Source organism: Pteropus medius, unplaced genomic scaffold, assembly GCF_902729225.1.
Source record: "Pteropus medius unplaced genomic scaffold, Ma_sr-lr_union100, whole genome shotgun sequence".
In the NCBI taxonomy this organism is placed as follows: Eukaryota; Metazoa; Chordata; class Mammalia; order Chiroptera; family Pteropodidae; genus Pteropus; species Pteropus medius.
The window spans coordinates 24,478,912-24,486,235 of NW_024351073.1; the positions used below are offsets into that span (position 1 = coordinate 24,478,912).

Sequence of the window (7,324 nt, forward strand, 5' to 3'; positions counted from 1 at the left end):
AACGATGGATTTATCTTTGCAATAAGATAAATACATCTTTGCTCCCGTTTATGGTCTAGGGCGGTGTCAGTCATGGGCTGGTGGCCGTCCACCCAGCAAAATCTCTTCTCGAAGCGTCACAAGTACCTGCTTTCAGCATCACAGAGAACCAGGATGACACACCTCCTGCCTGCCATGTCTCCCACCGAGGCACTGTCACTTTGAGCTTGGGGAAGGGGCGACACGCATCAAAGCGGGGGATGCCTGTTTCTTGGACGTCTAACTTTTACCACAGGCGATAAGATAGATCCATCTAAAACGGGCCACTTTAGAAAATGCCAGGCAAAGGGAAGCCTCGTAAGGACTAGAAAAACAGGGCCGTGAGGAAGAAATCGTACACTGGCCACGCAAGTCAGCTGAGCTTCAGAAAAAACAAACAAACATAGAAATGTCCTGTCGGAGAACCTTGAAGGAGTTCGGATGCTAAACACCCGTTTCAAAAATGGTCACTCCGGGAGTCTCAGGAACAGGTGGACAGACGTGAAAGCGAGGCCAGTGGCGCGCGTCCTGGGGGCAGTGTCGGGGTGCGAGGCGCTTTCTCCCGGGCAGCCGAGGGGCGACCCGGCTTCGGAGACGTGAAGGCGGGCGCCTGCTGGGAAGCAGGACTCTTTGCTGTAAAGCACGCGACAGGGACACACCTGTGCAGGTGAAGCGGGAGATGCGACCTGGGGCCGCCGCTTGCTCCTTCGGGGTCAGTTCTTCCCCAGGTGACAGGAGGAAACCACATTCTGAAACCCGAAGGGCAGGTTGCAAGAGAGCAATGGGGGCAGGAAAATTAAGACTCAAAAACGGTTCACCAACGTGTCCATTTGGAAGACCAGGCCTTAGAGATTACGATGAATTGATCTAGACATATTCTGGTTTGTCTTGAAAGAACTAAAACGCGCTTTAAAGGAAAGTCATTCTCCTCCCAGGAAAATTTTTTACTTGTAGGCGAAATGATAATGGTTTCAGTAATATGGTCCAAATAATATATATCGAACATTACATTCGATTTGAAGGAACTGATTGTCGTTTATTCTCTAAGTCACAAATATCACCCTTGAAATAATGTACAGTTTCCATGTTCAAGTGGCCATCCTGAGCACTCGGTAAAGCAGCTAACGCCGCGCACCTGGCAGCTTTCAAACAGACTCAGAGAAACTTTGGAAAACGTCATCTTGTGAAACACTTTTAAAAAATATTTTCTTGATATAGAACTAACCAAAAGAAGAAAGCAGTTGTCAAATTTGGAAACCTAGGAAAAGGAGAAAAAAAAACGTACGCGAACAGATAATGTTGGTGAGTGGTAGGAAACTGTGCCGAGTGCTTGTGCAAAATATAAAGTACAATAAGTGAAAATAATTTTAAATTAATAATAAAATGCGACGTGTATTGCCGTTCGAAGACCCACCTTAGAGAACGCCGAAGAGCAGACAGGTGATAATGTCGCATTCGTAAAGCAAACCGGCGCGTCGGCGTGCGCGTGTGCTTCGTGCTAGCGTGATTTTTATGGTCAAATCCTCACGTTTCGTCTGTCGCGTTTTCCGGTACCATGAGCCTGCGCTTTGCAGTGTTGGGGAGCGTCAGCGGATGGGTCAGAAATGCTGACCTCACATACGGTCACTGGGTCGAGTCCGGGAGAGAGAGGCGGCAAGATTTCCAGGCCGAGAACAAGCTGCATGTTCAAAATCCGAGGACCGCTCCTTACAGAAGCACCGGCGGATGCCCTGACTCGACTTACCCACAGCTGGAACCCAGGGAAGCTGAGCCTCGTGACGGACGTCTGCAGGGGGTACCTCCAAAGTGGCTCCATCTGCGCCTCTTCTGTGCCATCGGCCGTGTGACCTGGCTGCTCAGAGGTGGTGTCCAGTTTCCCTACCTCTAAATCAGGCCGACCTTGTCTACGGCCACGCCACCCTGAACACGCACGATCCGGCTGATCTTGGACGCTAAGCAGGGTCGGGCCTGGTGAGTACTGGGATGGGAGACCACCCAGGAAGACCAGGTGCTATAGGCGTAAAAACTAAGGGATCGTGAGCTGACAAGGTCCTTGCAATCTGTGAGGTCAACCAAGGGTCGCCTCGCCTAAAAAAATAACAAATAAAAAAATAAAATAAAATAATAACATGAAAAAATAAAAAATAAATAAATCATGTTGACCTTGTAACCTGCCCGATGAAAAGCGGGGAGTGATGTCACATCAGTTCTGAGCCTCAAATAGCTGTGCGCGCGCGCTCTCTCTCTCTCTCTCTCTCTCTCTCTCTCTCTCGGAGCCAGGTAGCTCTGACAGGAGATCAGGTAGAGAGTAACCTGCAGAGATGAGCGAGCACCACCCTGCCCCCGAGTCAAGACCGCCTGGACGGTCGCTCTCCAGACAGCCTGTAGCTGATCCAGAGGCGTGAGTCGCCCAGCTGGCCTGTGGACGACTGAGCAGTGGTCCATGCTTATTGTTTAAAGTCCCTGAGTTTGGGGATGTTTGCTATGCCACAACCAGCTGATACTTCACCTCCAGTGTCATTATGATGACCGTTTACTTATGTGCGGGATGATTTCTCATACATCCATAGTTTTAATTAATTCCTATGAAATTCCTTAAAGGAAGATCATCACCTCATTCCCATTTTAAAAATGAAAAGTCCGAGGTTAAATTCTGTCAGCGTTGGAAACCAGATCTGCCTTATCGCAAAGCGTTAGCGACCCCGCTTCCTCTTCCTGCTACGCACGCTGCCCCACAAAGAGGGGAGATACGGCCCCACGACTTTAACCACGATGACCCACGATAACCCGACCGCGTCGGAGCACGAGGCCCGGGCCGGAGACGCCTTCAGCATCGTCGGTTCTCTTCCCGGCTCCAGGTGGCCCTCACCTCCCTGCTCCTCCCCGTTGGAGCAGGTTGACCTTGACCCGTGCCGGCAGCTGAGAAACGTGCCTGTCTCTTGTGCCATCCCTCAGAGCCCTCCAGGGGACAAGCTGGCCGCTGCGATTCAAGTTGTCACAGTTCGGCCCCAAACGTCTCACAAAGCATGGAGTCTGTGACCTTCCCGTGTCCTCTGTGAGGAGTCCTCACTTTGCAGATGAGGACGTGGGCGAGAAGTGACAACTCTGCATGATCTCCTGTGACTGATACCTCGCCGCTCGGGGAGGAAAAGCCCCTCGGCCCCAGCTTCTGTCCATCACACTGGGGACTTCCCTGAAGGAGGACGTGGAGTAGGGGCGTCTGCCTGCGGTTCTCAGGTAGCACATGGCAGGCCTCTCTCTTTGACATTGGCGCAGCACGTTAGCCATGACTGTGCTGCTAAATACACACACACAAACATACGCACAGGCCCTCAGAGGGCGTCGCGTGGGCGAAATCGTCTCCTGCTTAATTCTTAGATAAAAACGTCTATTTGGATCTGTATGCATCCCTGGGGCTACACTGTCCTTGGAAATTTCAAGATAAACCTTGTTGTAAAAAAATAAGGTTTTCGAAAACACAAATACGTATTAAGACAGAAAATTAATTCCTGTCCTCAGAAAGCTCTGGAAGAGCCTTGCAGTTGCGTCTGTAAAAATCTGTGAGTCGGCGTAATCGCACGCCTGTCTTGGGTAGGTGTGCACTTTACACGCTGCTCCTTCGTACCAAGGAAGGAAAGATCTGAATGCCAAAGCCCTTGCTTTATCGCTTTAAAAAAAAAAAAAAAAAAAGAAAGGCTCGCACAGGACAACATTAATACAAATCACAAGGCATTTAGTATGAAAATAAAGGAGCATTTTCTACAACGCCCGTCTCGATATTATAGGGAGAGATTTTTTCACTAACGGAAAACTCTATTTTCATATTCTCTCAAGAGTAGCTCTACTGGTCTGAATCCAGAATTTATCCTCAAGCGAGAGGAACAAATTGGCTTAATATTCAACCATTTGCTGCCAAATGAATTGACAAAATATTTAGGCATGCAAGGATCACACATTTGTAGAGGAAAAGCAGTTTATTTGAAAGCTGCCGCGTTACAGCTGTTCGAATACCGCGGTGGGTGGAGAGATGGCACGCACCCCTCTGCACCCCTCAGTTTCTGCCCCCGCACCCTGCCTTGTCAGGAGGTAAGGCCCTGATGCCCACACTCCCCCTCCGCCCTCACCTTCAGCCTGGCCTTTACTAGGCGTAATAGATGGCCCGCTCTTGCCAAGACGCCAGTCTTACCCCTGGGATCCGTGCGCGTTGAGAGCTGTCAGGATTTTAAGCAAAGCCGTGCTGTTTGGATGACAGGCCAAAGCCGAGTGCAGCGGGAGCGGACGGCCCCGTCGGGGGCGCCCGGCGTCTCCAGGCGCAGGGTCCCCCCTCAGCTGGGCGTGCTGCCGGAAACGGGGCTGGCTCCGCGGGTTCCGCCGCCCTCGCGGAGCGGGTTCCTGCAGTCGGAATCTACACGTAAGCGTGTTCTGCCAAGTGTCCTGACTTCTAGTCTCTTCCTTATCCGACGTCACTGCGTTTTATATCCGCTGCGAGCGGAAAGAGCAGAGAGGCGGCTCGACCCCACCCCCCGCGTCTGCGGATGAGGGCGCGAGACGTCACAGCGTCAGGGGACTCGTCCAAGCTCATGGGGCTGCGGGTCAACGCGGAGCAGCGCGAGGACGCAGGCCTCCCCGCTCCAGGGGCCTCCAGCTGTCCGGGCACGGTGTGAGAACGGTCCAAAGCTGCAGACCTCATCAGCGCCTTGGTTTTCTGCAAAACCATAGACAGCGTTACTGGGTTGCTCCGAAGGAGGCAAGCGAAGAGCTTTGGACAGTTTGACCAGGACATACAAATAAAACACGGAAAATGCATTGATGTCTAATGAAGACGAAGGTGACAGTGGGAAGCGTGCTTGGTGCTTGGACCCTGTATTGAAGATCCTGATAACTTCACACCCGTGGGCTCACAAGGGAGAGACTCCAGCCCAGGGAGGAAGAACGTGAGCCGGGGGACGGAGCCCAGCTGTGACTCGGGCCAGGCTGTCTCATGAGGATGCAGTGAACGTTTAAACAAGAACACAGGTCTCATGCAGGTACACGTAAAAATACCGAGAGCGTTTAGGATTCATGTCCTTATTTTCTTCAAAGACGTGATGGTATTTGTAAAAAACAAGACTTACATAATAAGATGTGTAAGTGGAAATTTAAAAAATGACTTTAAAACATAGAAAACGAGAGAAATTATTAAAAATATTTGTCGTAATTCAGTTACGGTGAATTTAATTCTACATTTCCTGGCGACAATGGTAAAGAAGAAAATATAATACGCTGTGACTGCTCATCCTCTGACAGAAGGGACACGTGTCTGCTCATCAAGGGAGACTGTAAAACTTTAATTCTGAAAGAAAATTGTCACTCGATGCCTTAGACAAGGGCTCTAAGCCACACAGTGGCCAGCGTCTTCACCCACGGACTTCGAGACGCAGCCCTTCTTCCCTGCATGGGCTCCCGCCTCGGGCGCGGGGCAGGCGGCCCCTCCCGCCCTCAGAGCTCCCGGAGCCCGCAGTGATGGGGGACTGTCCTGGCAGCGCCCGGCTTTGAGTGACCTCTCTCACACTCTGCGATGCTGGGTTCCACGTGTCCACTTGGGCAGGCCATGCGTACCCAGACTCCTGGTAGAATGACCCCCCAGGAGTGCCTGCGAGGTGCTTCTGGATGTGGTGAGCCCCGGTCATCCCCATGGGGATGTTGGTCTCTCCTCTCCGGGGCGGGACGTGTGCCTTCCGCGCTCCTGCGCCTCAGGCTGGCCTGCGCCCCTGCAGACCTCGCTTCTTGCCAGCTGCACGATGACGTGGGCCCAGCCCCCGCATGCGCCTTTCCGTGTGTAGGTGTCCTTGCCATGGGTTCTGTTTCCCTGGAGAAGCCGCGCCCTGCCCTCGCCTGGGCTCCCCTGGGGGTCACCAACGAGATTCGGCTCCATGTCCACCCACCCATTCTCCTCCCAGAGGCCAGACCGGAAGCAGGGGCGTCTCTCCACGAGGAAAGGAAGGGGGCCAGAGCCCCCAGTCTCCCTTTGGGGAACCCTCCCGTCCATCTCTGCCTCGTGGGACCGTCCCCCACCATCTTCCCGTTGCTCCCTGGCGTTCCTCGCCACCTTACAAATAGAAGTTTAATAAAGCCGTACTTTCATCGCAAGGTATGCATTTCGTTTTTCTGTGGACGATGTTGAGTCTCGGCCACAGACATGGCGGGGCTTGCGGGCTGTGCAGGGTAGCGCTGTTCTGCAGAGTCACCTACCTGCGACTTCCGGCCCTTCTCGCAGAGCGTTGCAAAAAGAACCCCTTGTCCAGCACAATGGCTGGAAACCCCGGGGCAGACCCAGAGCTCCTCCTTCCAGGGACCCTTGCCTATCGGAACTGGGCTGGGCGAGAGCAGAAACAAAGGAAAACCACGAAAAATGGGTCACCTAGGTTGTCCCCAGCAACGTCACTCTTTGTGCCTTCTGGCTCTACATGGTTCAGTATGTCCCAATGGGACCCGGCACATCTCAGCTCGTCACGATTTGATCTTGAATCTACCACAAAGACAATGTTCCGTGAGAAACTCTGAATGAGGGGTGCCTGGCCAGGCTCTGGCCCAGTGAAGCAGCGGTGGCCAAAAGCAGCTGTCACATCAACCTGTTTCACATGCTGCACGATCTCTTCCTGTTCCTCCGGACTCTCTCCAGAGTGGCATTTTGTCTCAGCCTCAAGCAGGCGTCGCGTCGTGGCCGTGCCCACAGCACTGTGCTGGCGCATTTCAGGTGTGTGGGTTGTGCAAACGGACGTCGCCGACACACTTCCTGGGCAGGTGAGCTGAGTGGGCAGCCTGCTCCTGGCACAGGGACCCGCGGGCACCGGACACTTTAGTTTGCTGTTTTTAACTCATATGTGGTAATCGACACGTTCTGCCCACTGCCGACCTCCTCTGCTTTGGACATAGCCATGTGATTACGCTCAGAGGTGAATCCACCGAGACTGGACAGGTGAACCCAAAACCAAGGAGAGGAGGGACCTCAGTGACATACAACCATGCCGGAGGTGCAGTCACGGCTTTTTCCTCGAATGAAAGTCTGGATAGATGGGAGACTGCTCATCGCGAACTGAAAACCCGGGTGGATGAGGATGGTTTCATCACGTGACTGGCCTGGCAACAACCTGTGTAGGTTTCACAGCAAAGCGTCATCACGGACTATTACGTTCTGGCTGGAGACGTTCGTGCTCTGAATCACCAATTCTTTCCCCTAGAAATTTGGGGATCCACGCTCACGGCTTAAGAGAGGAGTCAGTCACTTGGAAGTCCTTCATAGAGAGGGAGTGGCAGGAGGTGGGAG

The 7,324-nt window shown here is 52.8% G+C and overlaps 1 pseudogene; it reads left to right on the forward strand.

Annotated features, from left to right (window-relative positions):
• Positions 1-1,920: 1,920 nt before the first annotated feature.
• On the forward strand, positions 1,921-2,038 carry LOC120586452 (uncharacterized; annotated as a pseudogene).
• The last annotated feature ends 5,286 nt before the right edge of the window (positions 2,039-7,324 follow it).